Source organism: Mytilus californianus, unplaced genomic scaffold (genome assembly GCF_021869535.1).
Source record: "Mytilus californianus isolate M0D057914Y unplaced genomic scaffold, xbMytCali1.0.p SCAF_8, whole genome shotgun sequence".
In the NCBI taxonomy this organism is placed as follows: Eukaryota; Metazoa; Mollusca; class Bivalvia; order Mytilida; family Mytilidae; genus Mytilus; species Mytilus californianus.
This window is the reverse complement of record NW_026262734.1, coordinates 12,906,997-12,920,028: the sequence shown is the minus strand read 5'-3', so window position 1 is coordinate 12,920,028 and position 13,032 is coordinate 12,906,997. Positions and strand designations below refer to the sequence as shown.

General features: G+C 32.1%; 1 protein-coding gene across 1 annotated transcript in view; it reads right to left on the bottom strand.

The window, feature by feature from the left end:
- Nucleotides 1–13,032, bottom strand: part of LOC127710697 (equilibrative nucleobase transporter 1-like) — a 180,292-nt gene that overhangs the window by 12,689 nt on the left and 154,571 nt on the right. The window lies entirely within an intron of this gene.

The window sequence follows — 13,032 nt, the reverse complement described above, 5'->3', positions numbered from 1 at the left end:
CAACACTGCGACATTTAAAATATATAAGTGGTCATCTGTGATTCCTAATGCACATACAGATTTGTTATTGTCAGCAAAGTATTGACATAAACTGTTTCAACGGTCCTTTGTACGCAATAACCATATAGTAACAAAATCAGTGTAGTTTGTAAAGGAATTACCACGAGTACACTTTGTAGAGTTCATTGTTAGTGTCTTCATCAATTATATATTATCAATGATAAGAACTTTTGTTCATCACAACATAATATTGGCCACGGCGTCTATTGTCAAATGTCATTAAATGTCCGGGAATAGTAATAAAGATGTACAAATACAAACAATATCATTGTTACATTTTACATTACGGAAGATGGCTTCCTAATTAATATCGTGACTGAACATAATCATTACAACAAAACAAGATTCTACAGAATCTTCTCATTATTCAAATACTAATTCTGCCTAATTTAGCTGTAAGTAAAGTTCTGATGTTGATTTCGTGATATATACTAAGAAATAGCCTTATATAAACTTAAGTTGTAAGTAATGGTTTCTCGTGTTGATTTCGTAAGACATACTTCTAAGAAATAGTAGATGCCTATGTCGGCGTCTGATGACAGAAGCGATATATACATATAATATATAAGGAATCCCTACTGTCACAATGTTTTCAAACAAAAAATATTCTTCATTTTTTCTACTAGGTTAAATGGGCATTAAGAACTTATATTATAGATTTGTTACATAAACCGTAGATAAATCTCATAAATCAGAAATTATTAAACCATACAAAACTTTTACTCGACTTTCTTATATATTATATGTGCGTATTTAAAACGTCACTATTTGTCATCTTAAGTGTTTGAACATTTTTTGTCATGATATTAGTTTTACCGAATATAAATTTAAATCAAGTGACTTAAATGTGCAGTTATTTCCATTTATTTTTAAACACACTTAATCATGCGTATGATATATTAACAAGCTAATTGTTGTGGGCGCCAATAATTTGTACGACACAGCATGATGACCTCTAGATGACGGGTTAAGTTAACTTGACTCGGTGGCTGTCCTAAATTTGTGCCTCGCTGTACAAAAGTTTTGCTTAAACCTGTCGTTTTTGAAAGTAACTTCAATGGTTAACTGTATATTTCTATCGGGCCACATGCGATTTATTTCTTCATTTAACGACCCTAGTATCCCCAGGAAAGTCCACTAGTGGATGTTTAGAAGGGAGACTGTACATAACATAATAGTATACAATTGCAAAATATCATCTTTCACGAAAAACTATAAAGAAATGATAGCAATTTTATGCATCATTTCATTTTGAAAAATACTTATCGAAAATTAATCAAGCAATCTATAGAAAAGTGTTAGTGGAGTTAAATGCTTTGAGCATTGACCATTTCTAGCTCGAAAACTGTAAGTTCGATTATATGTCGGATAAAAATACAAATGTCGGTATTTAATTAAGGAATGACTGTAATATTTTTTCTGTCTATGAAGAAATAACATCAAAAATGTGGTGCACACTGAATAACTCGCGTAGCGGGTTATTTTAATTTGTGCACCACATTTTTTATGTTCTTTCGAATAGACAGAAAAAATATTACAGTCATTTCTTATAATTTAATTCTTAATTCCATTTTAAACCGGAGGAAATCATGAAAAAACGTTGATAACGTCAAGGTCACATGACACAATTATGTCCATGAGCTGATAAACAAATCAGCGTCAGCCAATCGGAAGACGCGTTAACATCTAAAATTTAATTATTAAGTAATGTTAAAGAACACAAATAACAAACTACTTGGTATCTAATTAAGATATAAATGCACCACACAACATTTTTGGGATATAATATCCAAATGCTCTTTCTATCCAGAATCAGAACCAATAAATTCAACAGCAATCAGTGTTATTGCCAAAAATATTGTGCAAGAATTTCATCTACACACACCATTGCTACACCCGCAAATCGAATTCAAATTACTAATTGATAAGAATATGTCTTCTGTTTTATTCATTACTGCTTCCATGAAGATCTAGTCTAAATATCTCGATCACGGTCTTATTGCGTCTTTTTGTCCTTTAATTAAGAAATCAATAAATTAATGCCATTGTATTTTATGCCCTCACAGATTCCATTGAAGCTAAGCCACTAGTAATGCTCATTTAATTCGCTTGATAAAAAGATTTATTCCTAAGTAGACATTGCAATTGAATCTTGTTTTTTTTATAAACCCAGCGTCTATACTCTAATTTTTGGCTGAATCAAACTATCCCTGACCGGTTGATTATTTTTTATTTCATAATAAACGTCTGGTTCGATTGATTTAAGTTCTTCATTGGTCAAAATTCAATTATGACATACTTGCTTTCTTCTGAATTTCCTTTGTGACCATACTTGATGACGTCACATAGAACGAACACATTTTTTGCCATTAAAAAAAGTTGAAGTTAGTCCACTTAGCGTTTAAAAATCATCAGAGAAATAGATTCACCCTGCGAATCTCGTACAGTACAATATTTCTCCATTGTAAACAGTTAAACTTTGAATAATGAAAAAGCTCGACAACCCTCGCGTTTTATTTCCTTGATAGATGCATGCTGCTCCCAAGGAAGCAATTAAACTAGAGTTCCAAGTGGTGAAGTTGAAATCATCCCTTCGCCATCACGAGTTGGTTGAGAGTTACAGAATATTCGTTTCACAGATGAAAGCGGATATGTTCCTAATGTCGTTACTACAATCCCGTACCCTTTTCCCGAATGTGACCTACCGAATAAGACTTATAACTGGGTTTGTATTAGCATGAGCAACACGACGGGTGCCACATGTGAAGCAGGATCTGCTTACCCTTCCGGATCACCTGAGATCACCCCCAGTTTTTTGTTGGGTTCGTGTTGCTCAGTCTTTGGTTTTCTATGCTGTGTTTTGTGTACTATTGTTTGTCTGTTTCTTTTTTTCTTTCTGAGCTATAGCGTTGCCAGTTTATTTTCGACTTATGAGTTTGAATGTCCCTTTGGTATCTTTCGCCCCTCTTTTTAAAGCGAGGAAATGTCGTATCTTTTTCGATGCAGTGATAGAATCTATATGTAAGAGTCAAATCTATGTCTAACCTTAACTCCCTATCCTTTTTTCAAATCCATGTCCTATCACAATTGAGTCACAACGTTACAAATCTATGACCATTCTTTTCTAAAATCTGTTTCCTTTTCACCAAATGATACCATGTCCTATAAACATCAAAAATAGTCTCCTTTTGTTGTCATATGCATGTTCTGCTCCAAATAAACTGATCATCGATATCAGGCTTAAAAACAAACTCATGTCATTTTTTTTGAGAATCGGAGTTTTGGTAGGGCTATAATCTTTGCTCAGTCAGTAAAGTTTTAAGGCTCAAAAGATATGTTGATCTTTGGTAAGCGTCCATGTGAAAGAAGTCCATTAACAAAATGGAGAAAATATTAGACATCATAGAAATACATCTAGGTCATTACAAGGCCTATAATATTAGTTAAACAATGTGCTGGTGACATAATACGATATAAATGGGGTCAGTAAATTCCATATGTGGTGAGAGTGAAGCATATTATATTAGATCATTAGCACACTGTGTAACGAATTTATCTTTCCGATTAGCATGTGGCATTTAGACTAGTGTTCCATTAAAGTGATCAAGTCTTCAATATTAAAAACCTACTTTCATTGTCCTATACAAAAACAAATGCCAATAATAATAACTTCTTAGCTTTAGCGTTTTTCTGCATTTATTTTAAGTCATTCATCACCACGCCTACTAACACAATATTATATATACAGTGTCTCCTCGCGGTCTTTAACCAATGATATTCTTAGAAATGTATAGAAGGTAAGATAATGATAAATATTGAAACTGATACTATGAAGTAAGATGTATAGAACAGAAAAAAACAAGGCTCAATTCAATAGTGATCTTAATGAAATATATTTCTGTACCGTCCTTACGCTTTGTTATTCTTCAAATAATTAAGGAAGCCTTAATGGCCGAATGAAATACTTTCTGAGTGGCCAGGTAAATACTCAGAATATATTTAAAAAACATTACATAAACTATGACAATATATATTGATTATCTATTATATCAATTTCTTTAAATTTATGAAAAATACATTTTGAGAGATCGTTTTGCTTTCATTCATAACCCTTCATGATTCCTTTATAAACAAGTCATACACATCTTAGAATTTTAATTTTTGCTCTGAAACATAGTATGACTTGTAAATGCAAAAACCTATCCCTGATCTGATATTTTGTATCCAAATACTATATGTTTTACTGATATCTTGTTTTTAAAATTGAGTTTTGTTAGAAGATACATGTATTCCACTTTCGCCCATAAACCTTTTAGAAAGTGTACATGTAATAAAGAAATGTATATACTCATCCTCTTTTGTTCTACAAAAATTACATCTACTATCTTAAGAAATTTTCCATTTTAATAGCAACTGCTTGTACATGTTGTAAGAATAATGTACTGAAGAAGTTTCCAACTAAAGATTTTCATCTTGTTCTCTTTTAAACATTTAAATATAAAATCGTATACGAATGACATATGTGGCCTCTCATTTAACTTTAAATATCTTGTGCCATGCAAATATTAAAAAGACATTTCACAAATTAAAGAAGCAACAGATCTAGAGCATCCGAGTAATTTTTACCTAATAGAAATTTGCATTGCGGGTGAAGCATGCATATCAAGAGACACTTTTCCTGTCAACGCAACATGTATTGCTCTAATTGTTTTTCATGCGATTCTCTCAGTTTTTTAGCTTGATTTGTATATTCTAAAAGAATTCATCAGATTTCATCATCAGTAAACTACATCAGTAAACTACTGTTGCATCTCATTTTTTTGTTCCAACTTTAGTTTTAAATGATTATTTTAGTTCCTTGTTTTTGTTCACAGTGTTGTCTGGTTTCTTCAACTTCTGATTTTGTTTGACGGGTTTTGTGGTAAGACGAGTTTAAGAAAATATATAGAAATCATAAACGTACCGAATCCTTTGAGATTGGGTGAAATACATGTTAAAGCCGATCTAGTTGAATACACTTTTAAAACATTTATTTTTCTATTTTTTTCTTTTTCTTATTCTTTATTTTCATAAAGCCAAAAGGGGTCACAGTTACAAAAAACAGATATTGTATGTGACAAAGAATTTAACGATTGAAAGTTAGAAAACAGTTGTGTCTCACTGGATCATACATATATACAATAACGTTATAAGAGCAATACAAACTCCACTGATTCCTAGATTTTAAACCAACAAGTACGGACAAAATGACTTCTTTTAATGTCGTTAGATAGCTGTTTCATGCCTGAAAATACATGTAACAATTCAGGAATACGACAGTTGTTTTCAATTCGATTGATGTGTTTGAGCTTTTGATTTTGCTATTTGATAAGGGACTTTCCGTTTTCAAATTTCGTTGGAGTTCGCTATTTTTGTTATTTTACTTTTTTCCTATACACCAGAATCTTCGGTCATAAAAATTTGTCCCTTAGACACCAAATTCAGTTTATGATTGGTTGATTTCTGATACGATTATTGTACTCGTCATTTGTGTGATCGCCCTTTTTATTCGTATACTTCAGGGAAACGTAATGGAAATGAGGTCATTAAACACAAATATCAAACATTGCTTTACATATTATAACATTGCATGCACAACTCATTGATTATATAAACACAATACAATGACCTTTCGTCGAAAAGAAAGTACATTAGTTTTGTGCAATTCGGCTGTAGAATAAAACAGCCTTGAATTCCCATATGACGTAACCTAGAAGCTGAATTGAAGTAATAACTAGGCTCTAGTGGGAGATTTACTGAGAGCAATCTAGTTGATTAATAAGTTGTATAAGGGTACATAATATTTGAGAATGTCAAACTTGCATTCAGTGTAACACGTTCTTAATCAAGTCGGCTTTGTTCTACATTGTTTCTTAGAATTCTATCGAGAATTACCCAATTAGTCATTTCTTTTAAGAAAAAATTTGACAATTCAAACTTGATCACTATATTCTGGAATGATGTTTTTGTAGAATAATAGTCTAGCTTCCTTTTTCATATTTTTCTACTGATAGGAACACTAATTTTTATAGAACAAATATGATGCAATTATCCTAAAGAGCTAACATATCAGTATAGATTGCTAATGGCATATACATCGCAAACAGACGAAATAAGGCAAAGTGTAGGAGTAATCAATAAGCCAAGTGAAGGAAATAAAAGATGGCTTTTTATATCTTTGTTTTCGTCAAGAGTTAACAGGCTATACAATCATATTTCTTTAAGCTGTAATAACATATTAAATGTATGAAATACGTATATTTAAGCACTTTTTATGTGATTTTTACAATTTGTTCTTATGTTGCGCTGTTCCACCACTGTACCAGGTAAGGAGTGGGTTGGGCTGTTTCTTCACTTTCCCAGGTTAGGATAGGTTGGATTCCCGCAAACATGTTCAACCCCGCCATATTCTTTATGTGCCTTGCCAAAATCAAGAGCCTGTAATTCAGTGGATTGTTGATATATATCATATTCATTTTCATTTTTTTGTTTTTTTTTACATAAGTCAGGCCATTAATTTTCTCGTTTGAATTGTTTTACGTTTGTAATTTCATGATCTTTTATAGATTTCTATGTGGTATGGGTTTTGCCAATTGCTGAAGGCCGTACTGTGACCAATAGTTGCTAACTTCTACGTCATTTGGTCTCTGGTGGAGAATTGTCTCATTGAAAGTCATACCCCATCTTCTTATTTTCATATTCACTCATCTGTAATTTCTTCTCACCCAATGTTTGTGTGATTAAGCTATAGCAGGGGTGGAATTATAAAACTACCTGCATCGGCTTCCAAATCACTGGTGAGTTTATCCTCGCTTTTGTGGTGGTCCGTGATGTAAATTCAAAAGTTATTGTCAAACTGTTATTTTTCCTTTAATCTTTTTTGTTTTTTTGTTTTTTTTTTTTGGTTTTTTTTGTCCTTCTTAGTCTTATGATTTTGATTTTGATCATGATTATTTTATAAAAATTGAAAACAACACGTTATTAATTTCATGCGTCCGAAGCACTTTTCTGGATTCACCTTCATCAGAAACGCTCAAAGCCGAATATTTAAAAGCCGAGGATGTATAAAAACCGAAACAGTTGAAGAACTATATAGCCAAAAAGTACTTAAAAAATAGCCAGATCCATTTAAGGTCAACATTGCCTGAAGGAGTTGAAACCTTAGTTTCTTTATAATTCTAAAATTTAAAAACGAAAAATTTTAGTTAAAAAAGTTTGTTAATAATCATGTCAGTACCGAAGTACTGACTACTGAGCTGATGATACCATTGGGGACTGATAGTCTACCAGTAGAGGTATCGACCAGTGCTGTAAAAAATAAAAACAACCCGTTATTAACTTCATGCGTCCGAAGCACTTTTCTGGATTTACCTTCATGAGGAACGCTCAAAACCGAATATTTGAAAGCCGAGGAAGTATAAGAACCGAAACAATTGATGAGCTACACGGTAGATATAGTGTCCGGCTAGGATCGTGGTTTTTCGAGTGATATGATCTGGTTTTTTCGAGTGTGACCACTTTTTTCGAGTGAATATGATCAGAAATGTAAACAAACAGACTTCCTTTCTGAAAAGACGTGATATAGAAGCTTGAGTTTAATATACAATGTTATACAAGGTATGTTTGTATTTGAGATAAAAAGATATTATCAATCCGACATTATTTTTCGTTAAAAAAGTAAAATTTAGCCTTACAATGCTTTTATTCCAAATTCCAAATTTACAGAATAAAGCCATTTTTATACACATACCAATGCAAATGTTGAAGGAAATGCATACATGGAATCTATATATCCTTAGATATATATATATATATACAGACACTTTACAAAAAATCTTGTTATTGCATTGAAAACGACATTTTGAGACTAAATTCATTTCTATATGTCCGGGTTTTTTCTAGAGCAGTCCTGGTTTTTTCGAGTGCGTCTGTGTTTTATCGAGTGATTATACAAACTACCTATAGCTTAAAATGTAATGTGTCGGTGTATTTACGTTTAAAAACATTTAAAAAAAGGTTCAAATTAAGTACTTTTTAAGACACGAAAAGAATGCATTCATCAGTTTGATAATGGTGTACTAACACTTACATTTTATAAAAAAGTATCGTTCATTTGTTTATATTGTTTACATATTAATTACATGTACAGTATATATTCGTGATGTCAAAAATCTTATGTAAGCATAGACAATTTGGATTGAGACGTACATATATATAGTGTGTTAAGCTGATGAACTATTCATTTCATTGTTAATTATATATGAAATTTAATTCAAATTGTATTGTCAATTAGAATAAAAATACAAGCTAGAAATACAAAAATACCTCAATAAAGCTTACAATAGTGTGTTCTATCCTATCTATGCACTTAATATTCCATATTGTTATAAACAGCAGAATCATTTAGGAAATTTGATGCCCCAGGGACAAAACACAGAGAAAAATGCCTACCCCTGGGTCATAAAGCAAATAATTTGACTTGTAAATGCTATGAATTTATCATTTTAAAGGTCTTTTGAGTAGAAACTTATATCTGTACTTGGAAGTTATGTAAAGTCAGATGTAAGCAGTCATTTCTATAAAACTTTAAGTGAATTCATACATCAGACTGGTATCTTCATACATACAACTTTTGCAAATATGGCTTTGTTTAAACACTTCTAGTTCAAATATTAGCTTACTTATGTTAGATATATGGTAAGAGATGATACTATTGTGACAAAATTTCTAAACTGATCATTTGAGGCAGTAATTGTGAACTTTCATTTTCAAATAGGCATACAGTAAGATGTGGACTGGAGACAGAGGCAGGATTGGATACTTTATATAATCTTGAATGTTTGAATGATTGACTGCTAAGCATTACATTTATAGTGTTCTGAAATGCTTTCAATTTCTTATCAAAATAGCTTTAAACAGGTTCTAGACATTTTATGTCAGAAAACGTGCTCATAGGGTAAGCTTGCAATGATTAAAGTCTTGTTTTTAAATTCTTTAAAACATTAATACAGGGGTTGGGATATAAAATGTATTGTAAAAGAAAACTTATAGGATTCTTTGAGGCTATAATTCTGATAAATAAGTATTGTTGTGAGAAAAAGTGTTCTAGAAAGTTTTCTATTTGAATAAATGTTAGTATAGTTTGGACTTTGTAAATACAACTGTTTCACAAACCACGCCTCTTTTGGGGAGATATATAATATTCATAGATAATTAATTTTGTTTATGTACTGGTTCCCGGATATGATCTCTATGTTTCATCTCGTAGAGACATAACTTGGGAATGTTACCAGTAAATATACATATTCATAGTGATCAAGTTAAAATCTGTGGAAATCTTTAAATCAAGGTAGGGGTACCATAGAATTTAATGTATGTTTAAACTCATAGAAGTTCGGGGCATATAAACGTTGAAAATATGCCGCACAGCCCTATATTTTGACCTTTGAAAAAAAATAGTAGTGCATATGAACTTTCCCTTCTAGGATATAATTTTTTTCAAAACTTCATAGTAAAAGTGGTACAGTTTTAGCCGTGAAAGGAGTTACTATTGGAAATTGTATTGTTGATATTTACAGAAGTGCAACCTTTCAGACTCGAGTCTGCGTCATTGAGTCTTTGTATAAATTATGAAATATCTTATTTTTCCGACTTTTGGTGTACTTTTCAGTATATAAACTGTACGTCTAATCGTTAGAATCTCTTATAAATATGAAAACTTATAAACCTATGTTTTGATAAATAAAACTCTGAGAAAATATTTCCTAACCTTTTAAATTGCAAGCTTAAATTGTTAGCTGCAATGACGAAAGAATTTTAATACTCAGGCTTTTGGTTATAAGCAACCTTCTGCCACGGTAGTCCGATCACGACTAACGTTTTCAATAGCAGTTAAATATATTTACAGTGAAAGCGACTCGAAAGACTTCATATTGACGTCAAAAGCGACTCAAAAGACTATTTAGACGTAATATCGCCGTTCACGACAGTGCACTTAGACTGGTTTATGGTAAGCGACTCGCATAAACATTCCGGACATTACACAGAAAAAGAGAGACTCTTAGTCTCTAGAAACTTGACCAGGTTAACTAATCCACTGAATATAATTATATATATAGATTAAAACAACATAATACAATCATCAACAAATATATAAAGGTAGGTTAAGAATAAGGAAATTTCGTATTTACACTACACAAAAAATACAAGCAAAATCGACTCAGTTTCAGATGGGACCTAACGTTATTTTCATCTTTGCTCAAGTTACTGTCTATAAAAAAAAATGTGTTCAAGTATCAAATATCTAAGATAACTTATTTTAACAAAAGGAAACATATCTGAAAATTTCTATTAGTATCCAATGCTCTTAAACGGAGGTCGAACTGTTGATAAAAAAAATGAAAAGGGGGAGGGGACACATACTGCCAAAAATGAAGACGAATCCGTTACAATATGATATTGTCCTTCACAGTTTTTAACCAGAAAAAGTCATTTTTTAAAGTCAAGAATACCTTTTTTCTTATTCAAATTTTCTTTAAAAAACCGGACCATTTGTTGAAAAACCCGGACGGTTTCACAGTTGCTCTCGAAAAAAAACCTGGACAATATAAAACACTGATTTTTTTGGTTAAATACAAGGAAATTATGCTTCTTTGTTGCTCAAAACATGTATAGTATTCAAAATAAGATGGGTAGTCATGTAAATAATTATAACCATAATTACGAAATAGCAGTTAATTTACCTTATCGCATGTTTTATCACTCGAAAAAACCCGATCTACACTCGAAAAAAGTGGACCGATTCCCTCGAAAAACCACGATCCTAGTCGGACACTATACCTACCGTGAGCTATGTAACCAAAAAGTACTTAAACAATAGCCAGATCCATCTAAGGTAAACTTTGCCTGAGGGAGTTGAAACCTTAGTTTCTTTATAGTTTTAAGATTTATATACGAACAATTTTAAAAAGGTTTGTTAATAATCATGTTAGTACCGAAGTGCTGACTACTGAGCTGATGATACACTGAGATAAATAACGTTTTATTTATTGTGACATTCGGGCGAATGTACGTAATTACTGTCTTAGTAATATATGACAGCGGTTATAGGGGTCGGTGTTGCGCTGTCATAGTGTGTGGTTTTATTAATGATTGACTACGCTGCTTGACTCCACAATCGGTCTTTCATTCTACTGTACTAATAGCTTAAATTACAATAATGATCTTCTAATAAATGCAAATTACCTATAATAAAAATGAGAATGGAAATGGGGAATGTGTCAAAGAGACAACAACCCGACCATAGAGCAGACAACAGCCAAAGGCCACCAATGGGTCTTCAATGCAGCGAGAAACTCCCGCACCCGAAGGCGTCCTTCAGCTGGCCCCTAAACAAATATATATACTAGTTCAGTGATAATGGACGTCATACTAAACTCCAAATTATACACAGGAAACTAAAATTAGAAATGATACAAGACTAACAAAGGCCAGAGGCTGCTGACTCGGGACAGGCACAAAAACGCGGCGGGGTTAAACATGTTTTTTGAGATTTCAACCCTCCCCCTATACCTCTAGCCAATGTAGAAAAAACAAACGCACAACAGTACGTACAGTAAAACTCAGTATAAGAGAAGTCCGAGTCCGATGTCAGAATAGGAAACAAAAGAAAATAAACAAAATGACAATAATACATAAATAACAACAGACTACATGTACTAGCAGTTACTGACATGCCAGCTCCTAACCTCAATTAAACTGATTAAAAGATTATGTCTTCATCATATGAATATCAGGCACAATCCCTCCTGTTAGGGGTTTAGTATTATACCGTCATAAAATAGATGAGAAGAACATAACCCGTGTCATGCCAACAACTGGTTTTAGAATAAATGTGTTTAATTCCGATGCAAAGACCCTATAAGTGAATTAATATTAAAGCCAAAATATGCAATCTTTAATGACCTGACAACAGTATCGTAACTATATCCTTTCTTAATAAGTCTGTTTTAAGGTTTTGTTAGCTTTTGAGGTGAATACTGACATTTGTGTGCTTTGTAAAGAATATTACCATAAAAGATTGGATGTGAAATACCCGAACGTATAAGATATCTGCATGTTGAGTTATATTTACAATGATGTCCTTATACCGATGATAAAATTTAGTAAATGTTTTGACTAGTTTATGATATCGAAAACCCTGGTGTTATAATTTCTCAGTAATACATTAAGTTTCCTCGCTTAAATCTAATAAATTGTTACATACACGAGCGAATCGTACAAGTTGAGATATATAAACACCATAAGATTTTGACAAGGGAACGTCACCATCTAAAAATGGATAATTAACGATAGGAAATGAAAAATCATCTCTTTTATCATAAATTTTTGTATTAAGCTTCCTGTTAATGATATAGATATTAAGATCGAGGAAAGGACAGTGGTCATTGTTAGTATAAGCTTTATTTAAAGTTAGTTCAACAGGATAAATTTCTTTAGTATACACACTAAAGTCGTCATTATTGAGAGCCAATATATCATCCAAATATCTAAAAGTTTTGTTAAATTTTTGTATCAGATGTTGTTTCGATGGGTCTTTGCTGATTTTAGTCATAAATTGTAACTCATAACAATACAAAAACAGGTCCGCAATAAGTGGTGCACAGTTAGTCCCCATTGGAATTTCGATAACTTGACGATATACGGAATCTCCAAAGCGAACAAAAATGTTATCAAGTAAAACGTCAAGGGCAGATATAGTATCAAAGCATGTCCAATTGACATAGTTCTTTTGTTTGTTGCTACTAAAAAATGACCTAAAAGAGTTTGAACATATGTATTTGCATTCCGACTTTTTAAATTCCCATTTAATTAGGTGTGTGAATTTTTTCTTAATAAGAATATGAGGCAAAGTGGTATATAGGGTAGAAAAAT